The sequence below is a fragment of the Dermacentor albipictus genome, chromosome 7 (genome assembly GCF_038994185.2).
Source record: "Dermacentor albipictus isolate Rhodes 1998 colony chromosome 7, USDA_Dalb.pri_finalv2, whole genome shotgun sequence".
Classification (NCBI taxonomy): domain Eukaryota; kingdom Metazoa; phylum Arthropoda; class Arachnida; order Ixodida; family Ixodidae; genus Dermacentor; species Dermacentor albipictus.
The window spans coordinates 58752638-58779163 of NC_091827.1; the positions used below are offsets into that span (position 1 = coordinate 58752638).

General features: G+C 47.5%; 1 protein-coding gene across 2 annotated transcripts in view; it reads right to left on the bottom strand.

The window, feature by feature from the left end:
• Window positions 1-26526, bottom strand: part of LOC135912679 (sperm-specific sodium:proton exchanger-like) — a 109117-nt gene that overhangs the window by 29349 nt on the left and 53242 nt on the right. The window lies entirely within an intron of this gene.

Genomic DNA, 26526 nt, shown 5'->3' on the forward strand with positions numbered 1-26526 from the left:
GTCACGTGTGGGACATGACATAATGTGACACTCAATGCGTGCCACGTGATAGTTGTTTCCAAGATTGAAAGGGAAACCACAAAACACACAACAAAAAAGAAAGTGCCGCAAGACTAAGTCGCGTAGCACTTCTTTTTCGGTCTTGGAAAAACAGTTTTGTGTAGCACGTATTCAGCTACAGAAAGCTGGATCTGAAATTTTGCAGGATGTTCTACTACATTTCTATTGACACTTTTGCTCTGATTATTAATTATGCAGTTCGGCGAAATAATAAAAAAAACAGTCTGACTTGCTCTAACCGACGGCAAACGTTACCTTGGGTCTGTCCGGCTACGTGGTATTTGCATATATAAAAGTTTGGCACAGCGTTTTTGGAACGCATGGTATAAAAGCAGTGCTCACCACAAAAATATTAACTTTCTTTTTCGATGTAAATGAAACCCCGGACCTAAACATCATTGCGAGGAGCAGATGCGTAAGCGATCACATATTCGCAATAGGTGTGTAGAACAGTCATGCACAGGGCACCACAATTGCTATAAACGTCGTAGATGCAGTCAAGTTAACATATGCAAACTTCGTGAATTAATCGTGACTTAGTGGTATCGCATTTTCAGCCATCACGAATGACTTCTGCAACAACTTCGTACACGTTCTTTATGTTATCCTTGCGGAACATTTAACAAGTCAGTCTAAATATGCGCATTTAATAAAAATACGATTGTAGTAGCTTCGACGAGGCGGCCGGACGGAGGACCTACGGCATGAAGCCTAAACGGCCGGGGCATGCAGCGCCGCAGAAAAAGAGCCGGACTGCTCAAGTCGGGGACCAGACCAAAAATCATTTTATTACAGTGAGGGGAAACGCAGCAGGCAACTTACAGCGTTTGGCGCTGAGTGGCGCCCTGACGTAAACGACCCAAAACTGAAACCGAAATCCAACACAGGATGCCACAACGATGATAATTCGGCAGGGTTACGCATTCCTTCTCACAGTCATCAGTCACGCCTTCCGCAACGGTTTCCCGCACGTTTTCACTGTCATTCTTGCGGAACCCACATGCATTCAGCGTAAGCTTGCCCATTTAATAAGAGTATGGTCAGGTTCTCGCGGAACTGTCGATAAAAGGAACCTACTTTAAATCTAGATTCATGTCTAAGTTGTACTTACATGTCAATTGCTCGAGTTGTGAATGTCATTGTCATTGTTAAGTATTATGTCTGTTTTGTTGCTCGCGCGCGTTGAGGATAAAAGAACGCTGAGTTATATTTACATTCGTGTCTGAGTTATCTATGTTTATATTACTATTATGTATATGTCTGCTGCTTTTGTGTGCTCGCGTGTTGCGTTTTATAGCCTAAGTTCACTATGGACCCGAGACTAGCCAATGGCTATGGGTCCAGTAAGGCTTTCGTATTTTGTAAAATATGATGTAAATAAAGGATGAATGAATGAATGAATGAATGAATGAATGAATGAATGAATGAATGAATGAATGAACCTGTATCTATTCATCGTAAGACTGAAACATTTAATGACAGTACGGTGAGGATTCGACAGGGCTGCGCATTCGTTCTCACAGTCGTCGGGCATGACCTCCGCAACGATTTGGCACACGTTTTCACTGCCATTATGGCGGAACCTACATGAATTCAGCGTAAGCTTGCCCATTTAATAAAAGTACGGTCAGGTTCTCGCGGAACCTGTATCTATTCATCGTAAGACTGAAACATTTAATGACAGTACGGTGAGGATTCGACAGGGCTGCGCATTCGTTCTCACAGTCGTCGGGCATGACCTCCGCAACGATTTGGCACACGTTTCCACTGCCATTATGGCGGAACCTACATGAATGCAGCGTAAGCTTGCCCATTTAATAAAAGTACGGTCAGGTTCTCGCGGAACCTGTATCTATTCATCGTAAGACTGAAACATTTAATGACAGTACGGTGAGGATTCGACAGGGCTGCGCATTCGTTCTCACAGTCGTCGGGCATGACCTCCGCAACGATTTGGCACACGTTTTCACTGCCATTATTGCGGAACCTACATGAATGCAGCGTAAGCTTGCCCATTTAATAAAAGTACGGTCAGGTTCTCGCGGAACCTGTATCTATTCATCGTAAGACTGAAACATTTAATGACAGTACGGTGAGGATTCGACAGGGCTGCGCATTCGTTCTCACAGTCGTCGGGCATGACCTCCGCAACGATATGGCACACGTTTTCACTGCCATTATTGCGGAACCTACATGAATGCAGCGTAAGCTTGCCCATTTAATAAAAGTACGGTCAGGTTCTCGCGGAACCTGTATCTATTCATCGTAAGACTGAAACATTTAATGACAGTACGGTGAGGATTCGACAGGGCTGCGCATTCGTTCTCACAGTCGTCGGGCATGACCTCCGCAACGATTTGGCACACGTTTCCACTGCCATTATGGCGGAACCTACATGAATGCAGCGTAAGCTTGCCCATTTAATAAAAGTACGGTCAGGTTCTCGCGGAACCTGTATCTATTCATCGTAAGACTGAAACATTTAATGACACTACGGTGAGGATTCGACAGGGCTGCGCATTCGTTCTCACAGTCGTCGGGCATGACCTCCGCAACGATTTGGCACACGTTTTCACTGCCATTATTGCGGAACCTACATGAATGCAGCGTAAGCTTGCCCATTTAATAAAAGTACGGTCAGGTTCTCGCGGAACCTGTATCTATTCATCGTAAGACTGAAACATTTAATGACAGTACGGTGAGGATTCGACAGGGCTGCGCATTCGTTCTCACAGTCGTCGGGCATGACCTCCGCAACGATATGGCACACGTTTTCACTGCCATTATTGCGGAACCTACATGAATGCAGCGTAAGCTTGCCCATTTAATAAAAGTACGGTCAGGTTCTCGCGGAACCTGTATCTATTCATCGTAAGACTGAAACATTTAATGACACTACGGTGAGGATTCGACAGGGCTGCGCATTCGTTCTCACAGTCGTCGGGCATGACCTCCGCAACGATTTGGCACACGTTTTCACTGCCATTATGGCGGAACCTACATGAATGCAGCGTAAGCTTGCCCATTTAATAAAAGTACGGTCAGGTTCTCGCGGAACCTGTATCTATTCATCGTAAGACTGAAACATTTAATGACACTACGGTGAGGATTCGACAGGGCTGCGCATTCGTTCTCACAGTCGTCGGGCATGACCTCCGCAACGATTTGGCACACGTTTTCACTGCCATTATGGCGGAACCTACATGAATGCAGCGTAAGCTTGCCCATTTAATAAGAGTACGGTCAGGTTCTCGCGGAACCTGTATCTATTCATCGTAAGACTGAAACATTTAATGACACTACGGTGAGGATTCGACAGGGCTGCGCATTCGTTCTCACAGTCGTCGGGCATGACCTCCGCAACGATATGGCACACGTTTTCACTGCCATTATTGCGGAACCTACATGAATGCAGCGTAAGCTTGCCCATTTAATAAAAGTACGGTCAGGTTCTCGCGGAACCTGTATCTATTCATCGTAAGACTGAAACATTTAATGACACTACGGTGAGGATTCGACAGGGCTGCGCATTCGTTCTCACAGTCGTCGGGCATGACCTCCGCAACGATTTGGCACACGTTTTCACTGCCATTATGGCGGAACCTACATGAATGCAGCGTAAGCTTGCCCATTTAATAAGAGTACGGTCAGGTTCTCGCGGAACCTGTATCTATTCATCGTAAGACTGAAACATTTAATGACACTACGGTGAGGATTCGACAGGGCTGCGCATTCGTTCTCACAGTCGTCGGGCATGACCTCCGCAACGATATGGCACACGTTTTCACTGCCATTATTGCGGAACCTACATGAATGCAGCGTAAGCTTGCCCATTTAATAAAAGTACGGTCAGGTTCTCGCGGAACCTGTATCTATTCATCGTAAGACTGAAACATTTAATGACACTACGGTGAGGATTCGACAGGGCTGCGCATTCGTTCTCACAGTCGTCGGGCATGACCTCCGCAACGATATGGCACACGTTTTCACTGCCATTATGGCGGAACCTACCTGAATGCAGCGTAAGCTTGCCCCTTTAATAAGAGTACGGTCAGGTTCTCGCGGAACCTGTATCTATTCATCGTAAGACTGAAACATTTAATGACACTACGGTGAGGATTCGACAGGGCTGCGCATTCGTTCTCACAGTCGTCGGGCATGACCTCCGCAACGATTTGGCACACGTTTTCACTGCCATTATGGCGGAACCTACATGAATGCAGCGTAAGCTTGCCCATTAATTAAGAGTACGGTCAGGTTCTCGCGGAACCTGTATCTATTCATCGTAAGCCTGAAACATTTAATGACACTACGGTGAGGATTCGACAGGGCTGCGCATTCGTTCTCACAGTCGTCGGGCATGACCTCCGCAACGATTTGGCACACGTTTTCACTGCCATTATGGCGGAACCTACATGAATGCAGCGTAAGCTTGCCCATTTATTAAGAGTACGGTCAGGTTCTCGCGGAACCTGTATCTATTCATCGTAAGACTGAAACATTTAATGACACTACGGTGAGGATTCGACAGGGCTGCGCATTCGTTCTCACAGTCGTCGGGCATGACCTCCGCAACGATTTGGCACACGTTTTCACTGCCATTATGGCGGAACCTACATGAATGCAGCGTAAGCTTGCCCATTTAATAAGAGTACGGTCAGGTTCTCGCGGAACCTGTATCTATTCATCGTAAGACTGAAACATTTAATGACACTACGGTGAGGATTCGACAGGGCTGCGCATTCGTTCTCACAGTCGTCGGGCATGACCTCCGCAACGATTTGGCACACGTTTTCACTGCCATTATTGCGGAACCTACATGAATGCAGCGTAAGCTTGCCCTTTTAATAAAAGTACGGTCAGGTTCTCGCGGAACCTGTATCTATTCATCGTAAGACTGAAACATTTAATGACACTACGGTGAGGATTCGACAGGGCTGCGCATTCGTTCTCACAGTCGTCGGGCATGACCTCCGCAACGATTTGGCACACGTTTTCACTGCCATTATGGCGGAACCTACATGAATGCAGCGTAAGCTTGCGCATTTAATAAGAGTACGGTCAGGTTCTCGCGGAACCTGTATCTATTCATCGTAAGACTGAAACATTTAATGACACTACGGTGAGGATTCGACAGGGCTGCGCATTCGTTCTCACAGTCGGGCATGACCTCCGCAACGATTTGGCACACGTTTTCACTGCCATTATGGCGGAACCTACATGAATGCAGCGTAAGCTTGCCCATTTAATAAGAGTACGGTCAGGTTCTCGCGGAACCTGTATCTATTCATCGTAAGCCTGAAACATTTAATGACACTACGGTGAGGATTCGACAGGGCTGCGCATTCGTTCTCACAGTCGTCGGGCATGAGCTCCGCAACGATATGGCACACGTTTTCACTGCCATTATTGCGGAACCTACATGAATGCAGCGTAAGCTTGCCCATTTAATAAAAGTACGGTCAGGTTCTCGCGGAACCTGTATCTATTCATCGTAAGACTGAAACATTTAATGACACTACGGTGAGGATTCGACAGGGCTGCGCATTCGTTCTCACAGTCGTCGGGCATGACCTCCGCAACGATATGGCACACGTTTTCACTGCCATTATTGCGGAACCCACATGCATTCAGCGTAAGCTTGCCCATTTAATAAGAGTATGGTCAGGTTCTCGCGGAACTGTCGATAAAAGGAACCTACTTTAAATCTAGATTCATGTCTAAGTTGTACTTACATGTCAATTGCTCGAGTTGTGAATGTCATTGTCATTGTTAAGTATTATGTCTGTTTTGTTGCTCGCGCGCGTTGAGGATAAAAGAACGCTGAGTTATATTTACATTCGTGTCTGAGTTATCTATGTTTATATTACTATTATGTATATGTCTGCTGCTTTTGTGTGCTCGCGTGTTGCGTTTTATAGCCTAAGTTCCCTATGGACCCGAGACTAGCCAATGGCTATGGGTCCAGTAAGGCTTTCGTATTTTGTAAAATATGATGTAAATAAAGAATGAATGAATGAATGAATGAATGAATGAATGAATGAATGAATGAATGAATGAATGAACCTGTATCTATTCATCGTAAGACTGAAACATTTAATGACAGTACGGTGAGGATTCGACAGGGCTGCGCATTCGTTCTCACAGTCGTCGGGCATGACCTCCGCAATGATTTGGCACACGTTTTCACTGCCATTATTGCGGAACCTACATGAATTCAGCGTAAGCTTGCCCATTTAATAAGAGTACGGTCAGGTTCTCGCGGAACCTGTATCTATTCATCGTAAGACTGAAACATTTAATGACACTACGGTGAGGATTCGACAGGGCTGCGCATTCGTTCTCACAGTCTTCGGGCATGACCTCCGCAACGATTTGGCACACGTTTTCACTGCCATTATTGCGGAACCTACATGAATGCAGCGTAAGCTTGCCCATTTAATAAGAGTACGGTCAGGTTCTCGCGGAACCTGTATCTATTCATCGTAAGACTGAAACATTTAATGACACTACGGTGAGGATTCGACAGGGCTGCGCATTCGTTCTCACAGTCGTCGGGCATGACCTCCGCAACGATTTGGCACACGTTTTCACTGCCATTATTGCGGAACCTACATGAATTCAGCGTAAGCTTGCCCATTTAATAAGAGTACGGTCAGGTTCTCGCGGAACCTGTATCTATTCATCGTAAGACTGAAACATTTAATGACACTACGGTGAGGATTCGACAGGGCTGCGCATTCGTTCTCACAGTCGTCGGGCATGACCTCCGCAACGATATGGCACACGTTTTCACTGCCATTATTGCGGAACCTACATGAATGCAGCGTAAGCTTGCCCATTTAATAAGAGTACGGTCAGGTTCTCGCGGAACCTGTATCTATTCATCGTAAGACTGAAACATTTAATGACACTACGGTGAGGATTCGACAGGGCTGCGCATTCGTTCTCACAGTCGTCGGGCATGACCTCCGCAACGATATGGCACACGTTTTCACTGCCATTATTGCGGAACCTACATGAATTCAGCGTAAGCTTGCCCATTTAATAAGAGTACGGTCAGGTTCTCGCGGAACCTGTATCTATTCATCGTAAGCCTGAAACATTTAATGACAGTACGGTGAGGATTCGACAGGGCTGCGCATTCGTTCTCACAGTCGTCGGGCATGACCTCCGCAACGATATGGCACACGTTTTCACTGCCATTATTGCGGAACCTACATGAATGCAGCGTAAGCTTGCCCATTTAATAAAAGTACGGTCAGGTTCTCGCGGAACCTGTATCTATTCATCGTAAGACTGAAACATTTAATGACAGTACGGTGAGGATTCGACAGGGCTGCGCATTCGTTCTCACAGTCGTCGGGCATGACCTCCGCAACGATATGGCACACGTTTTCACTGCCATTATTGCGGAACCTACATGAATGCAGCGTAAGCTTGCCCATTTAATAAAAGTACGGTCAGGTTCTCGCGGAACCTGTATCTATTCATCGTAAGACTGAAACATTTAATGACAGTACGGTGAGGATTCGACAGGGCTGCGCATTCGTTCTCACAGTCGTCGGGCATGACCTCCGCAATGATTTGGCACACGTTTTCACTGCCATTATTGCGGAACCTACATGAATTCAGCGTAAGCTTGCCCATTTAATAAGAGTACGGTCAGGTTCTCGCGGAACCTGTATCTATTCATCGTAAGCCTGAAACATTTAATGACACTACGGTGAGGATTCGACAGGGCTGCGCATTCGTTCTCACAGTCGTCGGGCATGACCTCCGCAACGATATGGCACACGTTTTCACTGCCATTATTGCGGAACCTACATGAATGCAGCGTAAGCTTGCCCATTTAATAAGAGTACGGTCAGGTTCTCGCGGAACCTGTATCTATTCATCGTAAGACTGAAACATTTAATGACACTACGGTGAGGATTCGACAGGGCTGCGCATTCGTTCTCACAGTCGTCGGGCATGACCTCCGCAACGATATGGCACACGTTTTCACTGCCATTATTGCGGAACCTACATGAATTCAGCGTAAGCTTGCCCATTTAATAAGAGTACGGTCAGGTTCTCGCGGAACCTGTATCTATTCATCGTAAGCCTGAAACATTTAATGACAGTACGGTGAGGATTCGACAGGGCTGCGCATTCGTTCTCACAGTCGTCGGGCATGACCTCCGCAACGATATGGCACACGTTTTCACTGCCATTATTGCGGAACCTACATGAATGCAGCGTAAGCTTGCCCATTTAATAAAAGTACGGTCAGGTTCTCGCGGAACCTGTATCTATTCATCGTAAGACTGAAACATTTAATGACAGTACGGTGAGGATTCGACAGGGCTGCGCATTCGTTCTCACAGTCGTCGGGCATGACCTCCGCAACGATATGGCACACGTTTTCACTGCCATTATTGCGGAACCTACATGAATGCAGCGTAAGCTTGCCCATTTAATAAAAGTACGGTCAGGTTCTCGCGGAACCTGTATCTATTCATCGTAAGACTGAAACATTTAATGACAGTACGGTGAGGATTCGACAGGGCTGCGCATTCGTTCTCACAGTCGTCGGGCATGACCTCCGCAATGATTTGGCACACGTTTTCACTGCCATTATTGCGGAACCTACATGAATTCAGCGTAAGCTTGCCCATTTAATAAGAGTACGGTCAGGTTCTCGCGGAACCTGTATCTATTCATCGTAAGCCTGAAACATTTAATGACACTACGGTGAGGATTCGACAGGGCTGCGCATTCGTTCTCACAGTCGTCGGGCATGACCTCCGCAACGATTTGGCACACGTTTTCACTGCCATTATTGCGGAACCTACATGAATTCAGCGTAAGCTTGCCCATTTAATAAGAGTACGGTCAGGTTCTCGCGGAACCTGTATCTATTCATCGTAAGACTGAAACATTTAATGACACTACGGTGAGGATTCGACAGGGCTGCGCATTCGTTCTCACAGTCGTCGGGCATGACCTCCGCAACGATATGGCACACGTTTTCACTGCCATTATGGCGGAACCTACATGAATGCAGCGTAAGCTTGCCCATTTAATAAGAGTACGGTCAGGTTCTCGCGGAACCTGTATCTATTCATCGTAAGACTGAAACATTTAATGACACTACGGTGAGGATTCGACAGGGCTGCGCATTCGTTCTCACAGTCGTCGGGCATGACCTCCGCAACGATTTGGCACACGTTTTCACTGCCATTATTGCGGAACCTACATGAATGCAGCGTAAGCTTGCCCATTTAATAAGAGTACGGTCAGGTTCTCGCGGAACCTGTATCTATTCATCGTAAGACTGAAACATTTAATGACACTACGGTGAGGATTCGACAGGGCTGCGCATTCGTTCTCACAGTCGTCGGGCATGACCTCCGCAACGATTTGGCACACGTTTTCACTGCCATTATTGCGGAACCTACATGAATGCAGCGTAAGCTTGCCCATTTAATAAGAGTACGGTCAGGTTCTCGCGGAACCTGTATCTATTCATCGTAAGACTGAAACATTTAATGACACTACGGTGAGGATTCGACAGGGCTGCGCATTCGTTCTCACAGTCGTCGGGCATGACCTCCGCAACGATTTGGCACACGTTTTCACTGCCATTATTGCGGAACCTACATGAATTCAGCGTAAGCTTGCCCATTTAATAAGAGTACGGTCAGGTTCTCGCGGAACCTGTATCTATTCATCGTAAGACTGAAACATTTAATGACACTACGGTGAGGATTCGACAGGGCTGCGCATTCGTTCTCACAGTCGTCGGGCATGACCTCCGCAACGATATGGCACACGTTTTCACTGCCATTATTGCGGAACCTACATGAATGCAGCGTAAGCTTGCCCATTTAATAAGAGTACGGTCAGGTTCTCGCGGAACCTGTATCTATTCATCGTAAGACTGAAACATTTAATGACACTACGGTGAGGATTCGACAGGGCTGCGCATTCGTTCTCACAGTCGTCGGGCATGACCTCCGCAACGATATGGCACACGTTTTCACTGCCATTATTGCGGAACCTACATGAATTCAGCGTAAGCTTGCCCATTTAATAAGAGTACGGTCAGGTTCTCGCGGAACCTGTATCTATTCATCGTAAGCCTGAAACATTTAATGACAGTACGGTGAGGATTCGACAGGGCTGCGCATTCGTTCTCACAGTCGTCGGGCATGACCTCCGCAACGATATGGCACACGTTTTCACTGCCATTATTGCGGAACCTACATGAATGCAGCGTAAGCTTGCCCATTTAATAAAAGTACGGTCAGGTTCTCGCGGAACCTGTATCTATTCATCGTAAGACTGAAACATTTAATGACAGTACGGTGAGGATTCGACAGGGCTGCGCATTCGTTCTCACAGTCGTCGGGCATGACCTCCGCAACGATATGGCACACGTTTTCACTGCCATTATTGCGGAACCTACATGAATGCAGCGTAAGCTTGCCCATTTAATAAAAGTACGGTCAGGTTCTCGCGGAACCTGTATCTATTCATCGTAAGACTGAAACATTTAATGACAGTACGGTGAGGATTCGACAGGGCTGCGCATTCGTTCTCACAGTCGTCGGGCATGACCTCCGCAATGATTTGGCACACGTTTTCACTGCCATTATTGCGGAACCTACATGAATTCAGCGTAAGCTTGCCCATTTAATAAGAGTACGGTCAGGTTCTCGCGGAACCTGTATCTATTCATCGTAAGCCTGAAACATTTAATGACACTACGGTGAGGATTCGACAGGGCTGCGCATTCGTTCTCACAGTCGTCGGGCATGACCTCCGCAACGATATGGCACACGTTTTCACTGCCATTATTGCGGAACCTACATGAATGCAGCGTAAGCTTGCCCATTTAATAAGAGTACGGTCAGGTTCTCGCGGAACCTGTATCTATTCATCGTAAGACTGAAACATTTAATGACACTACGGTGAGGATTCGACAGGGCTGCGCATTCGTTCTCACAGTCGTCGGGCATGACCTCCGCAACGATATGGCACACGTTTTCACTGCCATTATTGCGGAACCTACATGAATTCAGCGTAAGCTTGCCCATTTAATAAGAGTACGGTCAGGTTCTCGCGGAACCTGTATCTATTCATCGTAAGCCTGAAACATTTAATGACAGTACGGTGAGGATTCGACAGGGCTGCGCATTCGTTCTCACAGTCGTCGGGCATGACCTCCGCAACGATATGGCACACGTTTTCACTGCCATTATTGCGGAACCTACATGAATGCAGCGTAAGCTTGCCCATTTAATAAAAGTACGGTCAGGTTCTCGCGGAACCTGTATCTATTCATCGTAAGACTGAAACATTTAATGACAGTACGGTGAGGATTCGACAGGGCTGCGCATTCGTTCTCACAGTCGTCGGGCATGACCTCCGCAACGATATGGCACACGTTTTCACTGCCATTATTGCGGAACCTACATGAATGCAGCGTAAGCTTGCCCATTTAATAAAAGTACGGTCAGGTTCTCGCGGAACCTGTATCTATTCATCGTAAGACTGAAACATTTAATGACAGTACGGTGAGGATTCGACAGGGCTGCGCATTCGTTCTCACAGTCGTCGGGCATGACCTCCGCAATGATTTGGCACACGTTTTCACTGCCATTATTGCGGAACCTACATGAATTCAGCGTAAGCTTGCCCATTTAATAAGAGTACGGTCAGGTTCTCGCGGAACCTGTATCTATTCATCGTAAGCCTGAAACATTTAATGACACTACGGTGAGGATTCGACAGGGCTGCGCATTCGTTCTCACAGTCGTCGGGCATGACCTCCGCAACGATTTGGCACACGTTTTCACTGCCATTATTGCGGAACCTACATGAATTCAGCGTAAGCTTGCCCATTTAATAAGAGTACGGTCAGGTTCTCGCGGAACCTGTATCTATTCATCGTAAGACTGAAACATTTAATGACACTACGGTGAGGATTCGACAGGGCTGCGCATTCGTTCTCACAGTCGTCGGGCATGACCTCCGCAACGATATGGCACACGTTTTCACTGCCATTATGGCGGAACCTACATGAATGCAGCGTAAGCTTGCCCATTTAATAAGAGTACGGTCAGGTTCTCGCGGAACCTGTATCTATTCATCGTAAGACTGAAACATTTAATGACACTACGGTGAGGATTCGACAGGGCTGCGCATTCGTTCTCACAGTCGTCGGGCATGACCTCCGCAACGATTTGGCACACGTTTTCACTGCCATTATTGCGGAACCTACATGAATGCAGCGTAAGCTTGCCCATTTAATAAGAGTACGGTCAGGTTCTCGCGGAACCTGTATCTATTCATCGTAAGACTGAAACATTTAATGACACTACGGTGAGGATTCGACAGGGCTGCGCATTCGTTCTCACAGTCGTCGGGCATGACCTCCGCAACGATTTGGCACACGTTTTCACTGCCATTATTGCGGAACCTACATGAATTCAGCGTAAGCTTGCCCATTTAATAAGAGTACGGTCAGGTTCTCGCGGAACCTGTATCTATTCATCGTAAGACTGAAACATTTAATGACACTACGGTGAGGATTCGACAGGGCTGCGCATTCGTTCTCACAGTCGTCGGGCATGACCTCCGCAACGATATGGCACACGTTTTCACTGCCATTATTGCGGAACCTACATGAATGCAGCGTAAGCTTGCCCATTTAATAAGAGTACGGTCAGGTTCTCGCGGAACCTGTATCTATTCATCGTAAGACTGAAACATTTAATGACACTACGGTGAGGATTCGACAGGGCTGCGCATTCGTTCTCACAGTCGTCGGGCATGACCTCCGCAACGATATGGCACACGTTTTCACTGCCATTATTGCGGAACCTACATGAATTCAGCGTAAGCTTGCCCATTTAATAAGAGTACGGTCAGGTTCTCGCGGAACCTGTATCTATTCATCGTAAGCCTGAAACATTTAATGACAGTACGGTGAGGATTCGACAGGGCTGCGCATTCGTTCTCACAGTCGTCGGGCAAGACCTCCGCAACGATATGGCACACGTTTTCACTGCCATTATTGCGGAACCTACATGAATGCAGCGTAAGCTTGCCCATTTAATAAAAGTACGGTCAGGTTCTCGCGGAACCTGTATCTATTCATCGTAAGACTGAAACATTTAATGACAGTACGGTGAGGATTCGACAGGGCTGCGCATTCGTTCTCACAGTCGGCGGGCATGACCTCCGCAACGATTTGGCACACGTTTTCACTGCCATTATTGCGGAACCTACATGAATGCAGCGTAAGCTTGCCCATTTAATAAAAGTACGGTCAGGTTCTCGCGGAACCTGTATCTATTCATCTAAGACTGAAACATTTAATGACACTACGGTGAGGATTCGACAGGGCTGCGCATTCGTTCTCACAGTCGTCGGGCATGACCTCCGCAACGATTTGGCACACGTTTTCACTGCCATTATTGCGGAACCTACATAAATTCAGCGTAAGCTTGCCCATTTAATAACAGTATGGTCAGGTTCTCGCGGAACCTGTATCTATTCATCGTAAGACTGAAACATTTAATGACACTACGGTGAGGATTCGACAGGGCTGCGCATTCGTTCTCACAGTCGTCGGGCATGACCTCCGCAACGATTTGGCACACGTTTTCACTGCCATTATTGCGGAACCTACATGAATGCAGCGTAAGCTTGCCCATTTAATAAGAGTACGGTCAGGTTCTCGCGGAACCTGTATCTATTCATCGTAAGACTGAAACATTTAATGACACTACGGTGAGGATTCGACAGGGCTGCGCATTCGTTCTCACAGTCGTCGGGCATGACCTCCGCAACGATTTGGCACACGTTTTCACTGCCATTATTGCGGAACCTACATGAATTCAGCGTAAGCTTGCCCATTTAATAAGAGTACGGTCAGGTTCTCGCGGAACCTGTATCTATTCATCGTAAGACTGAAACATTTAATGACACTACGGTGAGGATTCGACAGGGCTGCGCATTCGTTCTCACAGTCGTCGGGCATGACCTCCGCAACGATATGGCACACGTTTTCACTGCCATTATTGCGGAACCTACATGAATGCAGCGTAAGCTTGCCCATTTAATAAGAGTACGGTCAGGTTCTCGCGGAACCTGTATCTATTCATCGTAAGACTGAAACATTTAATGACACTACGGTGAGGATTCGACAGGGCTGCGCATTCGTTCTCACAGTCGTCGGGCATGACCTCCGCAACGATATGGCACACGTTTTCACTGCCATTATTGCGGAACCTACATGAATTCAGCGTAAGCTTGCCCATTTAATAAGAGTACGGTCAGGTTCTCGCGGAACCTGTATCTATTCATCGTAAGCCTGAAACATTTAATGACAGTACGGTGAGGATTCGACAGGGCTGCGCATTCGTTCTCACAGTCGTCGGGCAAGACCTCCGCAACGATATGGCACACGTTTTCACTGCCATTATTGCGGAACCTACATGAATGCAGCGTAAGCTTGCCCATTTAATAAAAGTACGGTCAGGTTCTCGCGGAACCTGTATCTATTCATCGTAAGACTGAAACATTTAATGACAGTACGGTGAGGATTCGACAGGGCTGCGCATTCGTTCTCACAGTCGGCGGGCATGACCTCCGCAACGATTTGGCACACGTTTTCACTGCCATTATTGCGGAACCTACATGAATGCAGCGTAAGCTTGCCCATTTAATAAAAGTACGGTCAGGTTCTCGAGGAACCTGTATCTATTCATCTAAGACTGAAACATTTAATGACACTACGGTGAGGATTCGACAGGGCTGCGCATTCGTTCTCACAGTCGTCGGGCATGACCTCCGCAACGATTTGGCACACGTTTTCACTGCCATTATTGCGGAACCTACATAAATTCAGCGTAAGCTTGCCCATTTAATAACAGTATGGTCAGGTTCTCGCGGAACCTGTATCTATTCATCGTAAGACTGAAACATTTAATGACACTACGGTGAGGATTCGACAGGGCTGCGCATTCGTTCTCACAGTCGTCGGGCATGACCTCCGCAACGATTTGGCACACGTTTTCACTGCCATTATTGCGGAACCTACATGAATTCAGCGTAAGCTTGCCCATTTAATAACAGTATGGTCAGGTTCTCGCGGAACCTGTATCTATTCATCGTAAGACTGAAACATTTAATGACACTACGGTGAGGATTCGACAGGGCTGCGCATTCGTTCTCACAGTCGTCGGGCATGACCTCCGCAACGATATGGCACACGTTTTCACTGCCATTATTGCGGAACCTACATGAATGCAGCGTAAGCTTGCCCATTTAATAAGAGTACGGTCAGGTTCTCGCGGAACCTGTATCTATTCATCGTAAGCCTGAAACATTTAATGACACTACGGTGAGGATTCGACAGGGCTGCGCATTCGTTCTCACAGTCGTCGGGCATGACCTCCGCAACGATTTGGCACACGTTTTCACTGCCATTATTGCGGAACCTACATGAATGCAGCGTAAGCTTGCCCATTTAATAAGAGTACGGTCAGGTTCTCGCGGAACCTGTATCTATTCATCGTAAGCCTGAAACATTTAATGACACTACGGTGAGGATTCGACAGGGCTGCGCATTCGTTCTCACAGTCGTCGGGCATGACCTCCGCAACGATATGGCACACGTTTTCACTGCCATTATTGCGGAACCTACATGAATGCAGCGTAAGCTTGCCCATTTAATAAAAGTACGGTCAGGTTCTCGCGGAACCTGTATCTATTCATCGTAAGACTGAAACATTTAATGACAGTACGGTGAGGATTCGACAGGGCTGCGCATTCGTTCTCACAGTCGTCGGGCATGACCTCCGCAACGATATGGCACACGTTTTCACTGCCATTATGGCGGAACCTACATGAATGCAGCGTAAGCTTGCCCATTTAATAACAGTACGGTCAGGTTCTCGCGGAACCTGTATCTATTCATCGTAAGACTGAAACATTTAATGACAGTACGGTGAGGATTCGACAGGGCTGCGCATTCGTTCTCACAGTCGTCGGGCATGACATCCGCAACGATATGGCACACGTTTTCACTGCCATTATGGCGGAACCTACATGAATGCAGCGTAAGCTTGCCCATTTAATAAGAGTACGGTCAGGTTCTCGCGGAACCTGTATCTATTCATCGTAAGACTGAAACATTTAATGACACTACGGTGAGGATTCGACAGGGCTGCGCATTCGTTCTCACAGTCGTCGGGCATGACCTCCGCAACGATTTGGCACACGTTTTCACTGCCATTATGGCGGAACCTACATGAATGCAGCGTAAGCTTGCCCATTTAATAAGAGTACGGTCAGGTTCTCGCGGAACCTGTATCTATTCATCGTAAGACTGAAACATTTAATGACACTACGGTGAGGATTCGACAGGGCTGCGCATTCGTTCTCACAGTCGTCGGGCGTGACCTCCGCAACGATTTGGCACACGTTTTCACTGCCATTATGGCGGAACCTACATGAATGCAGCGTAAGCTTGCCCATTTAATAAAAGTACGGTCAGGTCCTCGCGGAACCTGTATCTATTCATCGTAAGACTGAAACATTTAATGACAGTACGGTGAGGATTCGACAGGGCTGCGCATTCGTTCTCACAGTCGTCGGGCATGACCTCCGCAACGATATGGCACACGTTTTCACTGCCATTATGGCGGAACCTACATGAATGCAGCGTAAGCTTGCCCATTTAATAACAGTACGGTCAGGTTCTCGCGGAACCTGTATCTATTCATCGTAAGACTGAAACATTTAATGACAGTACGGTGAGGATTCGACAGGGCTGCGCATTCGTTCTCACAGTCGTCGGGCATGACATCTGCAACGATATGGCACACGTTTTCACTGCCATTATGGCGGAACCTACATGAATGCAGCGTAAGCTTGCCCATTTAATAAGAGTACGGTCAGGTTCTCGCGGAACCTGTATCTATTCATCGTAAGACTGAAACATTTAATGACACTACGGTGAGGATTCGACAGGGCTGCGCATTCGTTCTCACAGTCGTCGGGCATGACCTCCGCAACGATTTGGCACACGTTTTCACTGCCATTATGGCGGAACCTACATGAATGCAGCGTAAGCTTGCCCATTTAATAAGAGTACGGTCAGGTTCTCGCGGAACCTGTATCTATTCATCGTAAGACTGAAACATTTAATGACACTACGGTGAGGATTCGACAGGGCTGCGCATTCGTTCTCACAGTCGTCGGGCGTGACCTCCGCAACGATTTGGCACACGTTTTCACTGCCATTATTGCGGAACCTACATGAATGCAGCGTAAGCTTGCCCATTTAATAAGAGTACGGTCAGGTTCTCGCGGAACCTGTATCTATTCATCGTAAGACTGAAACATTTAATGACACTACGGTGAGGATTCGACAGGGCTGCGCATTCGTTCTCACAGTCGTCGGGCATGACCTCCGCAACGATTTGGCACACGTTTTCACTGCCATTATGGCGGAACCTACATGAATGCAGCGTTAGCTTGCCCATTTAATAAGAGTACGGTCAGGTTCTCGCGGAACCTGTATCTATTCATCGTAAGACTGAAACATTTAATGACACTACGGTGAGGATTCGACAGGGCTGCGCATTCGTTCTCACAGTCGTCGGGCGTGACCTCCGCAACGATTTGGCACACGTTTTCACTGCCATTATGGCGGAACCTACATGAATGCAGCGTAAGCTTGCCCATTTAATAAAAGTACGGTCAGGTTCTCGCGGAACCTGTATCTATTCTTCATAAGACTGAAACATTTAATGACAGTACGGTGAGGATTCGACAGGGCTGCGCATTCGTTCTCACAGTCGTCGGGCATGACCTCCGCAACGATTTGGCACACGTTTTCACTGCCATTATGGCGGAACCTACATGAATGCAGCGTAAGCTTGCCCATTTAATAAGAGTACGGTCAGGTTCTCGCGGAACCTGTATCTATTCATCGTAAGACTGAAACATTTAATGACACTACGGTGAGGATTCGACAGGGCTGCGCATTCGTTCTCACAGTCGTCGGGCGTGACCTCCGCAACGATTTGGCACACGTTTTCACTGCCATTATGGCGGAACCTACATGAATGCAGCGTAAGCTTGCCCATTTAATAAAAGTACGGTCAGGTTCTCGCGGAACCTGTATCTATTCATCGTAAGACTGAAACATTTAATGACACTACGGTGAGGATTCGACAGGGCTGCGCATTCGTTCTCACAGTCGTCGGGCATGACCTCCGCAACGATTTGGCACACGTTTCACTGCCATTATGGCGGAACCTACATGAATGCAGCGTAAGCTTGCCCATTTAATAAAAGTACGGTCAGGTTCTCGCGGAACCTGTATCTATTCATCGTAAGACTGAAACATTTAATGACACTACGGTGAGGATTCGACAGGGCTGCGCATTCGTTCTCACAGTCGTCGGGCATGACCTCCGCAACGATTTGGCACATGTTTTCACTGCCATTATGGCGGAACCTACATGAATGCAGCGTAAGCTTGCCCATTTAATAACAGTATGATCAGGTTCTCGCGGAACCTGTATCTATTCATCGTAAGACTGAAACATTTAATGACACTACGGTGAGGATTCGACAGGGCTGCGCATTCGTTCTCACAGTCGTCGGGCATGACCTCCGCAACGATTTGGCACACGTTTTCACTGCCATTATTGCGGAACCTACATGAATGCAGCGTAAGCTTGCCCATTTAATAACAGTATGGTCAGGTTCTCGCGGAACCTGTATCTATTCATCGTAAGACTGAAACATTTAATGACACTACGGTGAGGATTCGACAGGGCTGCGCATTCGTTCTCAGAGTCGTCGGGCATGACCTCCGCCACGATTTGGCACACGTTTTCACTGCCATTATGGCGGAACCTACATGAATGCAGCGTAAGCTTGCCCATTTAATAAAAGTACGGTCAGGTTCTCGCGGAACCTGTATCTATTCATCGTAAGACTGAAACATTTAATGACACTACGGTGAGGATTCGACAGGGCTGCGCATTCGTTCTCACAGTCGTCGGGCATGACCTCCGCAACGATTTGGCACACGTTTTCACTGCCATTATGGCGGTACCTACATGAATGCAGCGTAAGCTTGCCCATTTAATAACAGTATGGTCAGGTTCTCGCGGAACCTGTATCTATTCATCGTAAGACTGAAACATTTAATGACACTACGGTGAGGATTCGACAGGGCTGCGCATTCGTTCTCACAGTCGTCGGGCATGACCTCCGCAACGATTTGGCACACGTTTTCACTGCCATTATTGCGGAACCTACATGAATGCAGCGTAAGCTTGCCCATTTAATAACAGTATGGTCATGTTCTCGCGGAACCTGTATCTATTCATCGTAAGACTGAAACATTTAATGACACTACGGTGAGGATTCGACAGGGCTGCGCATTCGTTCTCACAGTCGTCGGGCATGACCTCCGCAACGATATGGCACACGTTTTCACTGCCATTATTGCGGAACCTACATGAATGCAGCGTAAGCTTGCCCATTTAATAAGAGTACGGTCAGGTTCTCGCGGAACCTGTATCTATTCATCGTAAGACTGAAACATTTAATGACACTACGGTGAGGATTCGACAGGGCTGCGCATTCGTTCTCACAGTCGTCGGGCATGACCTCCGCAACGATTTGGCACACGTTTTCACTGCCATTATGGCGGAACCTACATGAATGCAGCGTAAGCTTGCCCATTTAATAAGAGTACGGTCAGGTTCTCGCGGAACCTGTATCTATTCATCGTAAGACTGAAACATTTAATGACACTACGGTGAGGATTCGACAGGGCTGCGCATTCGTTCTCACAGTCGTCGGGCATGACCTCCGCAACGATTTGGCACACGTTTTCACTGCCATTATTGCGGAACCTACATGAATGCAGCGTAAGCTTGCCCATTTAATAAGAGTACGGTCAGGTTCTCGCGGAACCTGTATCTATTCATCGTAAGACTGAAACATTTAATGACACTACGGTGAGGATTCGACAGGGCTGCGCATTCGTTCTCACAGTCGTCGGGCATGACCTCCGCAACGATTTGGCACACGTTTTCACTGCCATTATGGCGGAACCTACATGAATGCAGCGTAAGCTTGCCCATTTAATAAGAGTACGGTCAGGTTCTCGCGGAACCTGTATCTATTCATCGTAAGACTGAAAGATTTAATGACACTACGGTGAGGATTCGACAGGGCTGCGCATTCGTTCTCACAGTCGTCGGGCATGACCTCCGCAACGATTTGGCACACGTTTTCACTGCCATTATGGCGGAACCTACATGAATACAGCGTAAGCTTGGCCATTTAATAAAAGTACGGTCAGGTTCTCGCGGAACCTGTATCTATTCATCGTTAGACTGAAACATTTAATGACAGTACGGTGAGGATTCGACAGGGCTGCGCATTCGTTCTCACAGTCGTCGGGCATGACCTCCGCAACGATTTGGCACACGTTTTCACTGCCATTATTGCGGAACCTACATGAATGCAGCGTAAGCTTGCCCATTTAATAAAAGTACGGTCAGGTTCTCGCGGAACCTGTATCTATTCATCGTAAGACTGAAACATTTAATGACACTACGGTGAGGATTCGACAGGGCTGCGCATTCGTTCTCACAGTCGTCGGGCGTGACCTCCGCAACGATTTGGCACACGTTTTCACTGCCATTATGGCGGAACCTACATGAATACAGCATAAGCTTGCCCATTTAATAAAAGTACGGTCAGGTTCTCGCGGAACCTGTATCTATTCATCGTAAGACTGAAACATTTAATGACAGTACGGTGAGGATTCGACAGGGCTGCGCATTCGTTCTCACAGTCGTCGGGCATGACCTCCGCAACGATTTGGCACACGTTTTCACTGCCATTATTGCGGAACCTACATGAATGCAGCGTATGCTTGCCCATTTAATAAAAGTACGGTCAGGTTCTCGCGGAACCTGTATCTATTCATCGTAAGACTGAAACATTTAATGACACTACGGTGAGGATTCGACAGGGCTGCGCATTCGTTCTCACAGTCGTCGGGCATGACCTCCGCAACGATTTGGCACACGTTTTCACTGCCATTATGGCGGAACCTACATGAATACAGCGTAAGCTTGCCCATTTAATAAAAGTACGGTCAGGTTCTCGCGGAACCTGTATCTATTCATCGTAAGACTGAAACATTTAATGACAGTACGGTGAGGATTCGACAGGGCTGCGCATTCGTTCTCACAGTCGTCGGGCATGACATCCGCAACGATATGGCACACGTTTTCACTGCCATTATGGCGGAACCTACATGAATGCAGCGTAAGCTTGCCCATTTAATAAAAGTACGGTCAGGTTCTCGCGGAACCTGTATCTATTCATCGTAAGACTGAAACATTTAATGACAGTACGGTGAGGATTCGACAGGGCTGCGCATTCGTTCTTACAGTCGTCGGGCATGACCTCCGCAACGATATGGCACACGTTTTCACTGCCATTATGGCGGAACCTACATGAATGCAGCGTAAGCTTGCCCATTTAATAAAAGTACGGTCAGGTTCTCGCGGAACCTGTATCTATTCATCGTAAGACTGAAACATTTAATGACACTACGGTGAGGATTCGACAGGGCTGCGCATTCGTTCTCACAGTCGTCGGGCATGACCTCCGCAACGATTTGGCACACGTTTTCACTGCCATTATGGCGGAACCTACATGAATGCAGCGTAAGCTTGCCCATTTAATAAAAGTACGGTCAGGTTCTCGCGGAACCTGTATCTATTCATCGTAAGACTGAAACATTTAATGACAGTACGGTGAGGATTCGACAGGGCTGCGCATTCGTTCTCACAGTCGTCGGGCATGACCTCCGCAACGATTTGGCACACGTTTTCACTGCCATTATGGCGGAACCTACATGAATGCAGCGTAAGCTTGCCCATTTAATAAAAGTCCGGTCAGGTTCTCGCGGAACCTGCATCTATTCATCGTAAGACTGAAACATTTAATGACACTACGGTGAGGATTCGACAGGGCTGCGCATTCGTTCTCACAGTCGTCGGGCATGACCTCCGCAACGATTTGGCACACGTTTTCACTGCCATTATTGCGGAACCTACATGAATGCAGCGTAAGCTTGCCCATTTAATAAGAGTACGGTCAGGTTCTCGCGGAACCTGTATCTATTCATCGTAAGACTGAAACATTTAATGACACTACGGTGAGGATTCGACAGGGCTGCGCATTCGTTCTCACAGACGTCGGGCGTGACCTCCGCAACGATTTGGCACACGTTTTCACTGCCATTATGGCGGAACCTACATGAATGCAGCGTAAGCTTGCCCATTTAATAAGAGTACGGTCAGGTTCTCGCGGAACCTGTATCTATTCATCGTAAGACTGAAACATTTAATGACACTACGGTGAGGATTCGACAGGGCTGCGCATTCGTTCTCACAGTCGTCGGGCATGACCTCCGCAACGATTTGGCACACGTTTTCACTGCCATTATGGCGGAACCTACATGAATGCAGCGTAAGCTTGCCCATTTAATAACAGTACGGTCAGGTTCTCGCGGAACCTGTATCTATTCATCGTAAGACTGAAACATTTAATGACACTACGGTGAGGATTCGACAGGGCTGCGCATTCGTTCTCACAGTCGTCGGGCATGACCTCCGCAACGATTTGGCACACGTTTTCACTGCCATTATGGCGGAACCTACATGAATGCAGCGTAAGCTTGCCCATTTAATAACAGTACGGTCAGGTTCTCGCGGAACCTGTATCTATTCATCGTAAGACTGAAACATTTAATGACACTACGGTGAGGATTCGACAGGGCTGCGCATTCGTTCTCACAGTCGTCGGGCATGACCTCCGCAACGATTTGGCACACGTTTTCACTGCCATTATGGCGGAACCTACATGAATGCAGCGTAAGCTTGCCCATTTAATAACAGTATGGTCAGGTTCTCGCGGAACCTGTATCTATTCATCGTAAGACTGAAACATTTAATGACACTACGGTGAGGATTCGACAGGGCTGCGCATTCGTTCTCACAGTCGTCGGGCATGACCTCCGCAACGATTTGGCACACGTTTTCACTGCCATTATGGCGGAACCTACATGAATGCAGCGTAAGCTTGCCCATTTAATAAAAGTCCGGTCAGGTTCTCGCGGAACCTGCATCTATTCATCGTAAGACTGAAACATTTAATGACACTACGGTGAGGATTCGACAGGGCTGCGCATTCGTTCTCACAGTCGTCGGGCATGACCTCCGCAACGATTTGGCACACGTTTTCACTGCCATTATTGCGGAACCTACATGAATGCAGCGTAAGCTTGCCCATTTAATAAGAGTACGGTCAGGTTCTCGCGGAACCTGTATCTATTCATCGTAAGACTGAAACATTTAATGACACTACGGTGAGGATTCGACAGGGCTGCGCATTCGTTCTCACAGACGTCGGGCGTGACCTCCGCAACGATTTGGCACACGTTTTCACTGCCATTATGGCGGAACCTACATGAATGCAGCGTAAGCTTGCCCATTTAATAAGAGTACGGTCAGGTTCTCGCGGAACCTGTATCTATTCATCGTAAGACTGAAACATTTAATGACACTACGGTGAGGATTCGACAGGGCTGCGCATTCGTTCTCACAGTCGTCGGGCATGACCTCCGCAACGATTTGGCACACGTTTTCACTGCCATTATGGCGGAACCTACATGAATGCAGCGTAAGCTTGCCCATTTAATAACAGTACGGTCAGGTTCTCGCGGAACCTGTATCTATTCATCGTAAGACTGAAACATTTAATGACACTACGGTGAGGATTCGACAGGGCTGCGCATTCGTTCTCACAGTCGTCGGGCATGACCTCCGCAACGATTTCGCACACGTTTTCACTGCCATTATGGCGGAACCTACATGAATGCAGCGTAAGCTTGCCCATTTAATAACAGTACGGTCAGGTTCTCGCGGAACCTGTATCTATTCATCGTAAGACTGAAACATTTAATGACACTACGGTGAGGATTCGACAGGGCTGCGCATTCGTTCTCACAGTCGTCGGGCATGACCTCCGCAACGATTTGGCACACGTTTTCACTGCCATTATGGCGGAACCTACATGAATGCAGCGTAAGCTTGCCCATTTAATAACAGTATGGTCAGGTTCTCGCGGAACCTGTATCTATTCATCGTAAGACTGAAACATTTAATGACACTACGGTGAGGATTCGACAGGGCTGCGCATTCGTTCTCACAGTCGTCGGGCATGACCTCCGCAACGATTTGGCACACGTTTTCACTGCCATTATGGCGGAACCTACATGAATGCAGCGTAAGCTTGCCCATTTAATAACAGTATGGTCAGGTTCTCGCGGAACCTGTATCTATTCATCGTAAGATTGAAACATTTAATGACAGTACGGTGAGGATTCGACAGGGCTGCGCATTCGTTCTCACAGTCGTCGGGCATGACCTCCGCAACGATTTGGCACACGTTTTCACTGCCATTATTGCGGAACCTACATGAATGCAGCGTAAGCTTGCCCATTTAATAAGAGTACGGTCAGGTTCTCGCGGAACCTGTATCTATTCATCGTAAGACTGAAACATTTAATGACACTACGGTGAGGATTCGACAGGGCTGCGCATTCGTTCTCACAGTCGTCGGGCATGACCTCCGCAACGATTTGGCACACGTTTTCACTGCCATTATGGCGGAACCTACATGAATGCAGCGTAAGCTTGCCCATTTAATAACAGTACGGTCAGGTTCTCGCGGAACCTGTATCTATTCATCGTAAGACTGAAACATTTAATGACACTACGGTGAGGATTCGACAGGGCTGCGCATTCGTTCTCACAGTCGTCGGGCATGACCTCCGCAACGATTTGGCACACGTTTTCACTGCCATTATGGCGGAACCTACATGAATGCAGCGTAAGCTTGCCCATTTAATAACAGTACGGTCAGGTTCTCGCGGAACCTGTATCTATTCATCGTAAGACTGAAACATTTAATGACACTACGGTGAGGATTCGACAGGGCTGCGCATTCGTTCTCACAGTCGTCGGGCATGACCTCCGCAACGATTTGGCACACGTTTTCACTGCCATTATGGCGGAACCTACATGAATGCAGCGTAAGCTTGCCCATTTAATAACAGTATGGTCAGGTTCTCGCGGAACCTGTATCTATTCATCGTAAGACTGAAACATTTAATGACACTACGGTGAGGATTCGACAGGGCTGCGCATTCGTTCTCACAGTCGTCGGGCATGACCTCCGCAACGATTTGGCACACGTTTTCACTGCCATTATGGCGGAACCTACATGAATGCAGCGTAAGCTTGCCCATTTAATAACAGTATGGTCAGGTTCTCGCGGAACCTGTATCTATTCATCGTAAGATTGAAACATTTAATGACAGTACGGTGAGGATTCGACAGGGCTGCGCATTCGTTCTCACAGTCGTCGGGCATGACCTCCGCAACGATTTGGCACACGTTTTCACTGCCATTATTGCGGAACCTACATGAATGCAGCGTAAGCTTGCCCATTTAATAACAGTACGGTCAGGTTCTCGCGGAACCTGTATCTATTCATCGTAAGACTGAAACATTTAATGACACTACGGTGAGGATTCGACAGGGCTGCGCATTCGTTCTCACAGTCGTCGGGCATGACCTCCGCAACGATTTGGCACACGTTTTCACTGCCATTATGGCGGAACCTACATGAATGCAGCGTAAGCTTGCCCATTTAATAACAGTACGGTCAGGTTCTCGCGGAACCTGTATCTATTCATCGTAAGACTGAAACATTTAATGACACTACGGTGAGGATTCGACAGGGCTGCGCATTCGTTCTCACAGTCGTCGGGCATGACCTCCGCAACGATTTGGCACACGTTTTCACTGCCATTATGGCGGAACCTACATGAATGCAGCGTAAGCTTGCCCATTTAATAACAGTACGGTCAGGTTCTCGCGGAACCTGTATCTATTCATCGTAAGACAAACATTTAATGACACTACGGTGAGGATTCGACAGGGCTGCGCATTCGTTCTCACAGTCGTCGGGCATGACTTCCGCAACGATTTGGCACACGTTTTCACTGCCATTATGGCGGAACCGACATGAATGCAGCGTAAGCTTGCCCATTTAATAAAAGTACGGGGAGGTTCTTGAGGAACTTACATGAATTCAGCGCAAAGGCCTGCAACATTTAATAGCAGTAGGGCGAGAGGGAAGTGGTGTTTGAGGGGAAGGAGAAAAGGCTAGCACTATTTTCTGCAATCCATGCGGGAGCACGGCTCAGCGCCAGCAGGGTGGAGGGGATGGGGTTAAAAGACAGAGAAGGTAGGAGGGAGAAAGGTAGAGGGTCGTAGTGATGGAAGC